Below are 15993 nucleotides of genomic sequence, written 5' to 3'. Positions count from 1 at the left end.
TTGTAATTAATTCTTCATTGATTGGTCAATTTTTAAAAATTCTTTATTATAAACATCAAATACAATAAATAATATTATTTATTAATAAAATAATAATATTATTTTTAAAATATTATAATAATGAATTTAGTATTATTTATGTAAATGTTATTATTAAAATATTATATCTACAATTTTATAAATAAAAGTATTAAAATTATAATCTTTTATTAAAAAATAATTAGAAATTATATTAGTTATTTATTAAAACAAAAATAATATATTATTAACTATATTAATTACTTATTAAAATAATAGTATTATTAAAATATTAAAAATATAATATTAAAATATTAATATTATTTTTTATTAAAATAAGACTTGGGAACAAAACCCTGGCTTCAATTCCATACTTTTCAGTCATCCAGTTGAATGTGTGCCAATTAACAATACTGCAAAACCTTTTGAATTTGTTGTTTTTATTTTTGTCTTCAAATTATCTATTGTGCTTCTACCTTGTTTGGTAATTCGTTTATATGTTAATTTATTTTTAAAATCAATATTTTTCCTCTAAAGCTCCGTTTGGTTCAAGGTATAATTCATTCTTGTGAAGAATATTTTTTCTCATATGAATATACCCACGTTTGGATGGGCAGATTACCAAATGACAGGTAAAAAATAATACCAACAGTGATTTTATCTACTGTTTTTCCGGGAATATCCATCCCTCATTTCTCTTAGGTATTTCATTCATCCCGGCCCCGTTGTCTAAAATAACCCTCCCCACTTCGTTCTGGCTATCGGGATTCTTTGAAATTCCAACCGTGCGTGATTTCCGTCTGCCTTCCGTGGATGCTCCCTTGCTTCAATGGGTAGTATTTTGATGTTGATTCTTCTTTGTGTTCTCTTCCTTATATGGTTGAAGGGATGCCAAAATATGGGCCATCGTCTTTGATGTCTGTGGAAGTCGAAAACTCTCTGTTTCCACATTCTTCATTCTAAATATGGTAATTCTCAGGCTTTTTAGTTTATTTATTTTTGTTAATTTTCATTCGCATGAACTTTGAAAGTTTTGAATTGGAATTATGAATTAATTGAAATTTATATGCATGAACGAATGGGAAACTTGTGCGAATTAATCATTCATTGAAACTATGCGAATGAAAAATTTTCGAGCTCTTGTTTTCAGATATAGTATTAGGTTTTTTAAAATATATTTTAGTTGATAAATTTGTATTGATTGAAATTTTTCGAACTAATCATTCATCGAAACTGAATTAAGTGGAAAGATCAGTGTCATACAATGAGCAGAGGCCGAAAAGCCCTCCACCGGACTTACCTTCATTGCTTCTTAACGGTAGAATAATTTGCATTGGCATGCCGGTGAGTATTCCCGAATTCTGATTTAAAAGGGTGGGTGGGTGAGGTTTATAAATTGTAAATGTTTTCTGTTGCATATGCTTTACCAAATTAGAAATTATTTTTATAAAAATTGCAAAACTGGGTTGAGGATAACTGGAATTTCATGTTTTTGCAATCTTGTTAAGAGTTTTGAGATAACTATTTCCTGGAAATTCTTGTTCCCGAGGGACAATCTGTATCTATATGTATTAGGATCCTAATTCATGGATCTCTCAGTACGAGAAAGCAAACCAAGAGTATCATTTCCTATATCATATTGTTTTGTTGTTACTGTAATTTGTTCAAACAGTTTGATCGTTTCTACCTTTCAGCACAGTGACAGAGCTTGTAGTTGCAGAACTAATGTATCTTCAATGGATGGATCCCAAGCAACCAATCTATCTTTACATAAACTCTACGGGAACAACCCGTGATGATGGTGAAAAGGTGAGCTTTGCATATGGTACCTTCAAATTTGATAATGAATTTAAGATGTAATACATTATGGATCGCGTAGTTTCTGGAGATGTTTGACTCATACCTTGGTTCTCATTTAATAAGTAAAAAAAGTCAGTTGAGTTAAAATTTGGATTTTCAGTCTTTTGTGTAGATTAAGTGCATGTAAACCTACAAATATGAAACTGTATATAAACTCGAATAGTATCTAAATTGTAAACACTAGCTTCTTTTTCCATGCTGGCGCTTCTTCTGCTTTCCATGCATTATGTTCGCTTCTGCTTGCTATACGTACATTAATTTAAAGCTCTTATAATGCAGGTTGGCTTGGAGAAGGAGGGTTTTGCCATCTATGATGCACTTATGCAGTTACAAAATGAGGTGAATTTTCGTTCTTCAAAGATATCAGTCTGTCTCGTTTTCTATATTTTGATAAGAAAATTTTCTCTGGATGTCTCGAGTTTATGTTACTTTAGCTCAAGAATGAGATTTAATTTTTTTTTCTTTATTCTCAGAATTCCTTCATAACTTGGTAATATTGGTTCCCCACAGGTACATACAGTTGTTGTTGGGGCTGCTGTAGGTCAGACTTGTCTTTTGCTTTCAGCAGGAACTAAAAGGGTAAACGGTTCATGATGCCTCATGCTAAAGGTACGATGCAACTATCTTGTTTGTGATTTTAAACTTATTTCGACTCTATCTTATGATGCTATCTTTTAAAATATAACCTCTCGAGTGTTTGCATGTATTCTATTTCAGCTATGATCCAACAACCTCGTGTCCTATCATCAGGGTTGATGCCGACCAGTGATTTTTATACGTGCCAAAGAGGTATGGTAAAAGTTATTATTCTTTAATGAGTAAATGTAATTAAGCATGGGTGTAGAATTAATGGAATCTTCCACACGCACATGCCTATGTATTGAAACTATGATTTTTTGGATTTAACCTTGATGTATGTCATGTTTATGTTGATTCTTCCGTTTAGTCCTATACTTTTTTGGTAGGAGGATAAGACATAATTTCCATAAATGCTAAAACCATTGAAAATGTTATCGGGTCTTTCACATTCTGTTACATTACTCCAATTAACAATAATTTCTTGGAACTTCTGTAAATTGTTTTGGTACCCTTCTTTTAGGCCACGTTATCTAACCGTAAATTGTTTTGCAGGTACTAATAAACAAGGACACACTTGTGGAACTTCTGGCCAAGCACACTTGTGGAACTTCGGGCTGTTTCAAAGGTTGACATGTCCATTATTGTGCTTTAATAATGTTGTTTCCTGTTGTGCCGCTGAAAGTTCGATAGCTAGATCCAGTGTGCCGCCTACATAGGGTCTGTAACAAGAGTCCAACTCGTAGAAATCATCTGTAACAAGAGTCCGACTCAGTAGAAATCATCTTTCGAGAAATCTTGAATATGCAGGAAGGAACACCATTACAGTGATACATTTAGTTGAAATATACTGCTCGAAAATTTTCCATTCGCATGGTTTCAATGAATGATTAATTCGCACAAATTTCTCAATCGTTCATGCATTTAAATTTCAATCAATTCATAATTTCAATTCAAACTTTCAAAGTTCATACTTGATATATTTAAATAATAAAATAATATATTATCAATGAATTTTATATAAATAATTTTTATTTAAATAATTAAAATTTTACTTGTTAAAAAATATAAAACAAGATCAATTTGGTAAAATATACATTCCAATAATCTTTTATTCCTTCAACCAAACACTGTAATCTTACATTACTGTCAAGCAAACCAAACACAGTAATATAACATTCCAAGTAATATGTTAGGTAATGTTATATTCCGGTAATTCTATTCCCACTGATAATCTTATATTCCGTGAACCAAACACACCCTAAAAGCATAAAAAAATATTTGTGGATATATAAGAATTTAAAGTATCAAAATGAGAGAACAAGTACAACGCAAAAGCTGATCTCGGAGTCTGAATGACTACAAAGGGCCACCAGATGGAAAAGCATAAACGGATCAATGAGTGATGAGGAACCACACAATGGAGATTTAGCTGTACTTCATGGCCAATAACGTTTTTGTTTCTTCGTCTTCACTTATTTTATCGGCTTTCATGCGATCCAGAAGTACATCCACTCTTTTACCATGTCTTGTATTTGCCTTCAACAAGGCATGATACATTTCTCGGCTGACCGGAATCTTTCTCCTCAGGGTCTCGACGAATTCTTCCGCGTCATGAACACTACCTTCATCACCTAGCCAATCCAAGATGCCAGTAATCACCCTGAGGTTCGGTTTCCACTTCTTATCCTCCACAAATAAAGATAGGGCAGCTTTCATGCATTCGAAAGCTTCTCTCTCCTGACCTTTATCTAGGTAACTTGCTGCCACAAGGCCCCAACTATTAGGGTGGTGGTCTTACCCTTTTCCATCAGATTTTCAAGCATCACTTCTGCCTTCTCGTGTAAACCCTTTCTAATATACCCGACAACAACGATATTTGGTATCCGAAGATCATAACAGTTGCCAGATGATTCCCACTCCTCAAGTACTTTCTCTGCTTCTTCCAATTCATCAAGCTTCACAAGAGATTGCAGCATAGTAACGAAATCCTTGTTTATACCTTTTACAAGCAGTTTTCTCTAGACCCCATAATCTCAAGACCTCGGCTTTGTCTCCCAAGCTTGTATATAGTGATATTAGATGATTGTAGCCGGTTCCATCTTTATTATCTAGCTTCTGTTCGGATATTTTCAGTGCGTCGATTGCCTTCTCGGTAAGGCCTGCTTTCATGTAAACATTGGCAGCAACAGCATAAGTGTTCCAATCCATCTCAATGTGAGGTTGGTTCTCCATCTCTGTTAAAATTCCTTCCATTCCCTCTATATTCGACATTACACCGAAGGAATTCATGCAGATTCTGTAACTGAAGTTATCCGGGGAGACATTGTTCTCTTTCATCTCCCTCAGTACATCAGGTACCTTCTCATGCTGTCCAGTATTAGTGTAAAGGCACATAATATCATTGTAAGTAAGAGCCGTCGAGGCAAAGCCCAACTTCTTCATTTTCCGCAAATGAGACAGGGACCTGTCTGTCTGCCGCTGCCTCACATAACAATTCAGAAGGGCACCATATGTCTTATCGGTTTTATCTTGGTCCTTCAACTTATTAAAATAGATTTCAGCGGAAGCAAATCCTTGAACTTTACCAATGAGATCCAACTGCACGGCATGCTCAGTAGGTGAAAAGGCACAAAGACCCTTTCTATTCATCCATTCAGAAACCTGCACCCATTAGACATCAGGAAGCATCAGAAAAGAAATAACGTTATCCATAATCTTATGGTTCAAAGTTTAAACATCCGATTACCAACTAACTTGCAATTCCTTAACTCAAAAATTTCACGCAGATACGTATTCAACCACTACAAACCAAAAAAGAAAATTTCAAGCTACATGGCACAATCAACCTTTAAGGCTTTAACTAACAAGTTCCCATTCATCAATCCATCTCCACTTTAGGAAACAATGTGGAGCATCCAGCAACAATCTTTTTTTTTTCCTTGAAGTTACAAATTGTGATTATATCGACTCTTACGAATCAGAATCAATTATTACAAGGACAATACTGGATGACTAACTCGACTCAAACTAATTCACCCGAATAACTTTTTTCTCTCTTATCTTCTATGTTCATGATTCGAGTCATACACACTAAACTTTGCAGGTCGGGAGTCAACTCTAGAAAACAAAACCTCACCTTTTACTCAATCATCTCCATTACATCAGCTTACAGATTTCGACATTATTTCAAACCAACATTCTCCTTGTTGTCAAATAATCACTTAGGCGCATAATAATAAAATTCAAGTCAAATTATGCAAACAACTCTAGGAAACTTGTTGGCAGTGATGATGTCAAAACCTGTCTTGGCTGTTTAAAGTTTAAAAATTCAAGTCAGCATCATTCAGTTTTGGGTAAAGTACACCAGAGGTAACTGAATTATGTCCAAATGATGTTTTTGGTCATCCAACTTTCAAATGTTACAAAATGGTCCCAGCAACTTATAAATAGTAATAAATCTCAATAATTTCAATGACCGTTTTGTAAAATTTGGACATTCACTGATCAAAAAAATCATTTTTACAGTGACCTCAGCTGTACTTCACACTTATCACAAATGCTCTACTTCTTAATACGACAAACATCATGAAACCCCAGATGAAAAAAGTATTGCAGATACAAAATTTTCAAACAAATTAAACTCGAGAATATATAAAATAGAACCAAACCTGAAGGGCCTGAGTGAAGCGTTTTCGCTTGCGAAGATCGTGAATGATGCGTTGAAGCTCGGCGACTCGAATGTTGTTGCCATGTTTGAGCCAGTCTTCAAGCTCAGCTTCGACGCTTTTGTCGGGGCTTCCCAGAGGACTGATTCTGGAATACAGAGTGGCTTTGTTGAGCCTGTTTGTATAATAAGATCTGCTTAAAAGCACATATCGAGTCTGGGATTTTGAGTTGAACAACAGCTTTGTGAAGTTCATGCTTTTAGCAGAGAAATGAGGTGAAATTGAACAGGGAGTTGATTTTGGCAGATCCTTCAAGTAGGGTTTATGAGACATGGTGGTTAATGAATATGGGTCGTTTCTTTGGGCCTTTTTTCTCAATAATGGGTCAAATTGTTGTGTTTTCCTACAACATGGGCTTTATGATTTGGGTAATTGTGATAACCAATGATGATAATATGATATGGACTATAATCAATTTTTTAGTTAGGACTCTGAATATATTAGGTCGGTTAAGTTTGTGATGTACTCACAAGGCATATTACATTAGTCTTGATTGATATTAGATTTTGAGTTTCATTCTGAATACTTTTCTTCTTTTGTTTTATTGAAAATTAGGGTAAATTACATAAATAGTTTTCTGACTATAAGGTATTGTTTTATTAAATTCATCGATTACTAAAAGTTACTAAAACCTTATATTTATATGGATACGAAGCACGTTGTGTTGATCATAAAATGAAGCGAGGAAAGCAACTGTTATTCCATAGTTTCCATGACTATTGAGCACATGAGCTACAAGCAATTAAACCCTTTTTCTTTGTTTTTTTTTCTCCCCTTCTTTGCTTATTTTCTCAAGCACCACAACCTTGGGCCACAACAGAAGAAGATCAAAACATAAGCTATATATTCACCTAGCAGTGCTAGTTTCATGGTGATTCTTGGTGTGCTGATCGAGGCAATCCAACAGCTTAATTTGCAGGGCTTTGAATTGTGCAATTTGGGTCTGCAACTCCACCTTCTCTCTCTCAGGTGCTGGTTCTCCTCCATTAGTGTCTGACAATGAACACTCGTTTCATCGTCCATGCCATTGACGATGTGATGATGATGTTGGTGGTCTTCTTCGGACGAAGAGGAAGCCTTCAAGAAAGCAGGGAACACGCTTGGCTCGGTCCTCTTTCGTGTTATCTCCACCATCATTTGCTTATGACCTCTCCGAAACTTATCGTGCTTGAATTCCCACCTCCTTGATGATGTTTCTTAAACCCCTGTTCATTGCCAACAACATATTTAGATTTTGCTTTCTTCATCCCATGTACTCTACTTGGTTAGGATACTCGGCTTTCACTCGAGCCGCCCCAACGGAAGATTATTTCCTTCTTCTAAAGATTAATGGTTTAATTATGGATTTAGTCCCTATACCTTTCTAATAATTATAATTTAAGCCCGATATGCTAATTTTGCATAATTTGATCCCCTATTTCTATAATACCTGTATTTTTTTGGTACAATGTAATGTCCTTATTTAAAATTATTAAATATTTTAGTTGAAATTCTGTAGTGAATTTTTCTTAAAAGCGCTCGGTCCCTTTACCATATTAAGATTTAGAATTTAATCTCTATGTTTTAACTTAACATGATTTAATCCTATGATTTTATAACATTATTATTTAACGTTATTAAATATTCCAATTAAATTTTTAATATATATATTTTCTTGAAAACACCTCGATTAGCACCATAATTTAGAAAATATTTTTAAGAAACCAATGTAGGGATACAAAAATCATAATTTAAGTTCAATTAGAGCAAAGATCGATTAAAACTAAGAATCGATACAGATTTTTTTTTGGTTAGATGATACAAATTTATAGAGTTGTATTAAAATTTTAGGGATATGAGATTTGACCATCAATATAAAATATAAAAGTATATTAAAATTATATATAAATTTACATTTTTTAAAAATACGATTGCATCTTAGCATCCTTTCCATCCATCCCGATGAGAACTTTTTGCTTTGCTTAATAGGATAGCATGCATGTGTGTGAAAATAAAGGTGGAAAATATTGTCAGGAGAAAAAGAATTCGGCTTTGGAAAGGAAAACAACTCACATATGTATTAAGTTGGCGAATAAAGCTAGAAAAATTATTGTGCTTGAAATATCTAGGCAAAGTCAGCTCCGAAAACTCCGCCGGCGACCACACCACGAACCCCGTCCCTTCATCGTTCCACGACACTATTTTCTTGCCGCCGCCGCCACCACCTTCTTCCTCCAACAAAGCATAAGTCTTGGACAGAAACGGAGCTGGCCCTTTGCTCCTGGGAGACGAGCTCGTCGGATGATAGCTCATTTCGCAGCTCATAATCACGTCCCTTTTGAACGATAATCAAAGACTACCAAGTCTTTATATTATATACGCTAGAGAGTTAAAGCTCCCCTTTGTTTTCTACAACTTTCTTTCGTTGTTGGTTTATATTTATGTCAGTACGCCTCTTGGAAACTACCGGTGCCGTGGAAAGTGGTTCGCTTTTCTTCGTATTTTTTTTACTTTCTTTACTGATTTTTTATGTTTTTTTTGGGGGTTTGGAATTCAGATAATGCAACTTTGTCGTCACGGTGAATGGCTTGAAGAAACAATATATATATATATATTTCTATAGTGAACAGTTTGTTTTAACTTATTAGTCAAAAGCGAAAGGGTTAAGGCAGATTGACAGAAGCTTGAAATGACAAAGATTTCCATGCATTTGAGCACATGGGAGTATCTTCATATAATTATTTATAGTGTTTAATTTATTGAATTTTTTATCTAATTTTCGTAATAATCTGATTTAAAAAAATTTAAGGTACGATATGGTACAATTGAATTAAACTAGAGTTTATGTTTGTAAAACTATATATATATATATATTAAGGCTTGATGTACTTTTAAAAATTGATATTTATCGTTGATATAATAAATTTATTTCTTTAATTTATGATTTATTTCTATCGGTTTACCCGTAACATGACCAATAACCAAATTTTCCAGACCCAATATATCAATAATGAATCAAACTAGAGTTACGTAGATGAAAAAGAAAAAGAAAATACACCCAAAAGATTAGTCAAAAACTTGTCTATTGGCTGTTTGATTTCAGAGAAATTCCAAGTTGCATGCCACTTATATACTATTTACTTGTAAATATGTATCACTCGTCTCATAGTGTGCATGTGGTAAGTAGGTTTTGGGTGCATAGTTTAGATGCTCTTATGACAGTATTACCCTTTACTCATCTTTCTTAAAAAACTTATAACATCATTCTAAAATAAGGCAGATCATGACTGTATATTGTTTTTACTCGGGACGAAAATATAAAAATAGATCCATAATTTAAAAGAAATTTAAGAAATGTATAATATAATTTTTATTAGATTTTTTTATTAAATTAAACAAATATTAATTTATCATAATGTCAAAAAATATATTTAAGCATATAAATACTTATAAAAATATTACCTTCGAGTATTTCTTGATGTAAAATCATTGATGATGGTGTCAACATAATTTTCCAAAACTTTCTTAATACATAACATATATTTGAAAAAAAATAATGATTTTATTTAGAATTTGAAAATATATAAAACTCAAAAGAAAAAAAATTAAAAACGTGATCTACCTAGAATTTTAAGAACAATCTTCAATAAGATTCGTAATTTATTATAAAAAGTAAGAAAGTATAATATTAGTTTTTTTAATTTGTGGACCCTGTGCAGCATCCCTCCTGCGCTGGCCTAGGGTGGACCCCGTTTACACGTGTTTTATGTTTGAATTTTAAATTTAATTTTTATATTTTATTTTGACCCATTATAATTTTTAAATTTTTAATATTGATTTAAAAGATGAATAGATTATATGATTAAATCGTGTATATTTAATATGATCGAATAACAATTAAAACTATAATTTACGCATCACTTCGAGGTTAACAGTAGATATTGACTGAATTGATATAAGTACTAGTTATTTTTTAGTTTAAGAAAGAAACATTAAAATTTAAAAAAGTATGTGGCTGAAAACGGCCAAATTAAATTATTAGACTAAGTACAAGGAGTATAAAATAATTTTGCCACGTTAATTTTTCTTTGATTACTTTCAATAATACAGTTGTTTATTTATTCTGGATGCGATTAAGATATTTTTCTAAAAACTATTTTTAGATATTTATTCTGTCAAAAACTTTTTCTAAAAGAATAAAGGTGTAATACATGCAGAAAACTAGGGTTTGGGTGCATAAGCGTAGATATACAGGAATAAACTATAGGATTGTAGAGGCCGGTTATCTTCTTTAAAAATTTTAATTTTTAGTCTAATTTAAATATTTTTGTTATTTTAATTTTACTTCTCTAAAATTTTATCATTTTACGTCCTTAAATTTATTTAAAATTTTAAAACCAACATCTTTAAAATTTGACATAAATAAATACTCGGTAAATATACGAAGCTTTCAAATCATTCATACCCACAAGTTGAAAAATTAAAATAAATAAATAATTAATTAATGGCCGTGAAAGTCTGACCATTCTGCAAAGGTTTGCTATATAACTTTCTTTGTTTTACCAGCTGATGTATTGTGAAGAAAAATGTCATTTGTCCCAGATGATGTGATGTGCTGTCCTTGACTGGTCTCTTTGTATATATTTTTAAATTATTTGGATAAATTATTCAACGATCACTTTAGTTTCACAAGTATTTATTTTTTGGTATTGAATTTAGTTTTTCATTAACATTATGGATTTATAACATTTTATTATTGTGGTCCTTAATATTTTAGTAGGAAACAATTGTCATCGACTATCTACGAATATGAATTTAGATATGATTATGAATTATATGTATTTGACAACTCAAAATCAAAAAAGTATTAGTAACGAGATTCTCAAATCTCACATTATTAGGATATGGTGTTTTTCAAATATTTAAATAAAAATTTTAAACATGCACTTATTAAGTAATTGAATAAGATATTTTTTAAATTTTAGATTTGAGACAGGTCTGATTTTTATGAAGGATAAAATCAAATCGGTACATTTTTAAGATGAAAAATGGTCAACTCACTAGATTGGGACTACTAGTATATTATAATACTTGATATATCTATGTCAATATTTATATATGAATAATTACTAGAAAACACTTCTCTATGTATTTTTAACTAGTATCATATTTTACTAATAAAAATAAATTATATATATCTGTTGGGAGTAATTTTTCATCCAAAAAATTAAGTTAAATTTAAATCTAAATTAAATTGAATAACAGATAAAAAATTATAATATTTGTTGGAAAAATTATGAATTAATTGACAAATTAATATTTATATTAAATTCATAGTCCTTTGACTATTTCTAATTAAAAGATAATTTTAATTTTAATATTAATAGAATAATTACTCTTTTAATAAAATTTTAAAAATGTATTTGTTATCTTTTAATTTTGTATATTTTAAATTAAAATAATTTGCTTAAGTTTAAATAGTAAAATGAATTTACCTTTTCACCATTACAAATTAATATATTATAATTTTAATATTTGTATGATAATTACTCTTTGAATATCTCAATTTAAAAGGTAGTTGTTACCTTTTTAAATTTGAATATTAAAGATAATATATACTTTTGTATATTTTAAATTAAAATAATATATATTTAAATTTAAATAGTAAAAAGAGTTATTTTTTGACAATTGCAAATTAAATCTATTATTTAATTTGAATATTAGTAGAATAATTATTCTTTTAGTATGTCAATTTAAAAATGTATCTTATACCTTTTTAACTTTGAATATTAAAGATAATTATATATTTTATTATTTTTAATTAAAATAATATCTATTAAGTTATAATGGTAAAGGGAGTTTATTTTTTGAATATTTAAATTAAAAGATATATATCTGTTTAAATTTGAATATTAAAAGATTTAGTTAGATTAAATATCTCTTGAAAATCCCTATAAATAGTGAGCAAACATATTAGGTTTTTTATGTCTCACAACTTAGTTTTCAGAACTTCTCTTATCTCTCGATTTTTTTCTCTTCCACTATTTTTTCGGTGATAGTCGAAAGCTAGGCTCGTTCGTGATCTGCAGATGTGCTCAGGGGCGGAGCCAGGATTAGATATAGACAGGGGTCGAAATATTAATTTTTTTAAGAAAATACAATGACTTACCAGATATTTAAACTTACAATTCAGAAAACAATGTGTAATTTATCTAATAATTAAATTTATAATGACCTAAATTATCATTAGACAAAAAAATTGAGAACATTGAATTATCGTTCATTTTTTGTATAACGACTGGTTTCTAATCTATTGGTCGACTAATTAGGATAAGGTACTGCAAAGGCGAGGGTGACATTTCCAACTTCGTTTGCTCCATTCACAATCGCCAAGATTGAACACATGACCTTGCTTAAGGGATATAGTGTTTTATCCGCTAGACCAACCGATTGTGGGTATTAGATATCATTCTTTAGTTCGCCCCTACTTGATTAAATATCTAATAAATTTTATATTTCTTAATAAATTATGAGTTTTACATTAACTAAAATACTATTAGATCAAAATATCGAACATAAAATAATTTTACAAGGGTCGGGGCTTCTTTGGGCCCTAAGGGAGCTCCGCCCTTGGATGTGCTACTATAGTGATCATAAGTATGTATCCCGAGAGATACACGATTAACGAACTTGAGTACTAAAGGAATGACCGAAAATCTATCTTAAGGAAGTCGTGTAGTGACAGACCTCAACTGATTCTGATATCAACTAATCAAAATAAAAAGAGTATTTTTACTTCTATTAATTTTGATTTATTTTATGAAGTTTAACTTTTTATTGATTTTCTCAGGTTTAATTTTATCTCAGATTATTACTTCGATCAATAATCTTAAGACAATAAACTCGTTTATTATCTCTAATTTCATAATGCGTGCGATTTTTCTAACATATTTCTGTTGAAATTGAAATATATACTCATCCTTAGAAAAAATAAGATCTAAAAAAAGAGTAATGGGATTAGAGTAGGCGGCACACTTGATTTGACTGTTAAATAGAGGGTTAGGTTTTTGCCTATAGCGTTAAAAAAAAGATTGCACTCCCGTGAATCAAGCAACCCACTTCCTTCTTTTCAATAATTAGCCGAATTCCTTTTCTTTACACTTTTTCCTTTATATATATATTAGTATTACTGCTGAATTTCTTGTTATATGTTATTATTTTATTTATTGGATTAATTTTGACTTTCATTATCCAATAAAACAGGCAATGGCTACAGTATTAGACGACAACGTACATTTTCGTATGTGAGTCAGTTAAAGTTACGGTAGTTATATGTGAAAACTTTATATATGGATAGATGGGATATATAATATGGATTAGTTACAAAGAAAAAGGAGGATGTGGCTTATTCACTAAGCACATGCTTTGCTTGCTGCTGAATCAATAATCATTGTTTTTGGTTAAGTGGGTGTCCAAGTGAAGCGCATTCAGGGATTTGGGTTTGCTTTTCCCCCCATCAGTAAGTAATTAGCTCCTTAATGATTTTGTCCAACTTGGGTTTTTGCAATTTCAAGATTAATGTTAAGCCTTTGTTCATATTGTTGTCGACAATTGGGCTTCTAAGATCAATGAAGTCGGTTCAAGCCCATAGTGTTGCTGCAATTCTGATACGTGGACCGATCCTCAGACTAACGTACTCGCCGGGACCCTTAAGAAGTGGTCCATACTCCATATATTGAGCCTTGCCTTACTGTTTTAGCAAGTCATGATGTGTCTGGCTCTACACACGTGTCCTCACTGATCCTTGCCGACAAAAACTTGAGACCACACCTGTTTTTGGGGCTCATTAAGGCTGTGACCCTGAGTTCATTTCCCCCTCATTACCACATTTTCATCAAATGAGTTAATCACGAGTTTCACTTGTCGGCATGTAATAGATTATTTCACATGTACATGTTTATTGGCTCCATCACATTTTGAATCGAGTTAATTTTTTTTTAATTTAGATCATATTGAATTTAAGTTAATTTTATATATGATTAATTAAAATTTAAGTGAAAGTTTAATTTTTTTCATATCAATATTATTATTAATTTGAATAGTTTAAACTCTAGTCATTTTGAATTTAAATATTTTGTTAATGGATCTCTCCATTATACGGCTAGTTGTAACATTCAACAATTAATTATGATATTCTCAAAATAATATTATTGTGGAACCAGTAGATTTTATGTAGGGCATCGGGTGCTTATCGTACTCAACTCCCCGCGAAATGATTGATATTTATCACCATCCCCATAACAGTTCGAGGAGTGCATTGAAGGGAGAGGTTACAATTTGATGATCTTATAGGGTGTAAAACACTTGCGGTTATTTACCTTCCAACTTCAAGACACCACATTATGACTCAATTAAGAGCTTGGCGGTAGTGGGGATTGAATTGCAGAGTTGGTGAGAATTGAATGACCGAATGATGTAATTGACGAGGGCTCAAGTCACCTAAACACCCTTTGCTCTCTAATTACACCATCGGCCGGTAGACGCTGTTGTAAAAAAATGACAATTTTCAGATAAACTCTGATTATCATATCAATACAGTATGATCTCATTTACCTAAGCCGCTATACCACAAGCTTACATCTTGATCTTACAATTTATACAAAAACAGAAGTGGCACATAAGAAGCTCAAATACGATCAGACACAAAAGGAAACAACAGAAGAGGAAGATTGAAATTCTGTTCAGTGACCTGTCAGCCTGAATCTCATGTCTTCTCAACCTGGGGGTGCTACTACTTGCCGTTACCAGATGTGAGTTTGGATACGCGTATATGCTTTCCGAGTTTCCGAACACCCTTGCATATACCATGTCTCCAAACATCCCAACAAGGGATGATGGAATGCGCCCCCGACGTTAAGCAACGGTGATGATGGATCATCTTCATAGTAAGCTGGGGGTTGTAGTTTTGATTTTGATGAGTGCGACAAGGAAGCTGCTGACCGTTGGGGATGTAGGCGATAGAAGGCTGCGTGCCGCAAGCCGGAGGTCTAGGGGGTATCACCATACCCCCATAAAGTGCCTTGCCTTGAAACTCGGATTCAGATTGGCCACGACCGTAAAGGGGAACCATGGTGGTGTGGGATATATCAGCTTTGCAAACCGGACACTGTGGGTGCTCGTCTTGATCAAGGGAGGCACTCTGGACATGAAGCCACTTATAGATGCAGGGCCAGCAGTAGAGGTGACCGCAGAGTGTGACAATTGGTTCGTGTGCGAAGTCTAAGCAGATATTGCAGTCAAAGTTACCACTCAAATTCTCGGTTCTTGAAGCACCGGGATGGCCCTCCATTTCTGAGCATAATATTGCTCAAAATCCATGGATCTGTTCAAAAATGAAACTCATATTTAACAACTAGGACTCAGGATCAGCAATCAAGCAACTAGACACAGAGCAAAGCAACAAATCTAGAAAAAAGAAAGAGAAAAAAAGACAAAACTATGATGTAATAGTACAAAAGACCTGCAATCAGGTAGCAGCTGTATATGCAGGAAACATGTGAGGGGCCAAAAATTATGATAAGCACCAAACAGATTAGGTAGCAACGCACAGCTTGATTCACATTTTCTACCAAATGGATAAGAAGAAAAGGCAAGGCAAATTTAGGGGACCACAAATTACATTCAGCATCTCAAAACACCTATAGGGAATAGGAACTAGCTTGAAAGAGTGGTTTATGAGAAAAAGTTACAGTTTTCAACAAAAAACCCAATCAGTTCCCCAGGTAAAAACAACATTAGTCGACGCATATTCAAAATGAATAGATATATATAT

The 15993-nt window shown here is 32.4% G+C and overlaps 4 pseudogenes; 1 reads left to right on the top strand and 3 right to left on the bottom strand.

The window, feature by feature from the left end:
* The first annotated feature begins 643 nt into the window (after positions 1-643).
* LOC120214679 lies at positions 644-3087 on the top strand (annotated as a pseudogene).
* A 610-nt stretch (positions 3088-3697) lies between these two features.
* On the bottom strand, positions 3698-6479 carry LOC120214666 (annotated as a pseudogene).
* A 550-nt stretch (positions 6480-7029) lies between these two features.
* On the bottom strand, positions 7030-8494 carry LOC120214678 (annotated as a pseudogene).
* Positions 8495-14795: 6301 nt separating this feature from the next.
* On the bottom strand, positions 14796-15554 carry LOC120214661 (annotated as a pseudogene).
* Positions 15555-15993: the final 439 nt, after the last annotated feature.

The sequence above is a fragment of the Hibiscus syriacus genome, unplaced genomic scaffold (genome assembly GCF_006381635.1).
Source record: "Hibiscus syriacus cultivar Baekdansim isolate YM2019G1 unplaced genomic scaffold, ASM638163v2 tig00110085_pilon, whole genome shotgun sequence".
Classification (NCBI taxonomy): domain Eukaryota; kingdom Viridiplantae; phylum Streptophyta; class Magnoliopsida; order Malvales; family Malvaceae; genus Hibiscus; species Hibiscus syriacus.
Note: the sequence above shows the minus strand (reverse complement) of the source record. Positions and strands in the feature narration are given on the sequence as shown.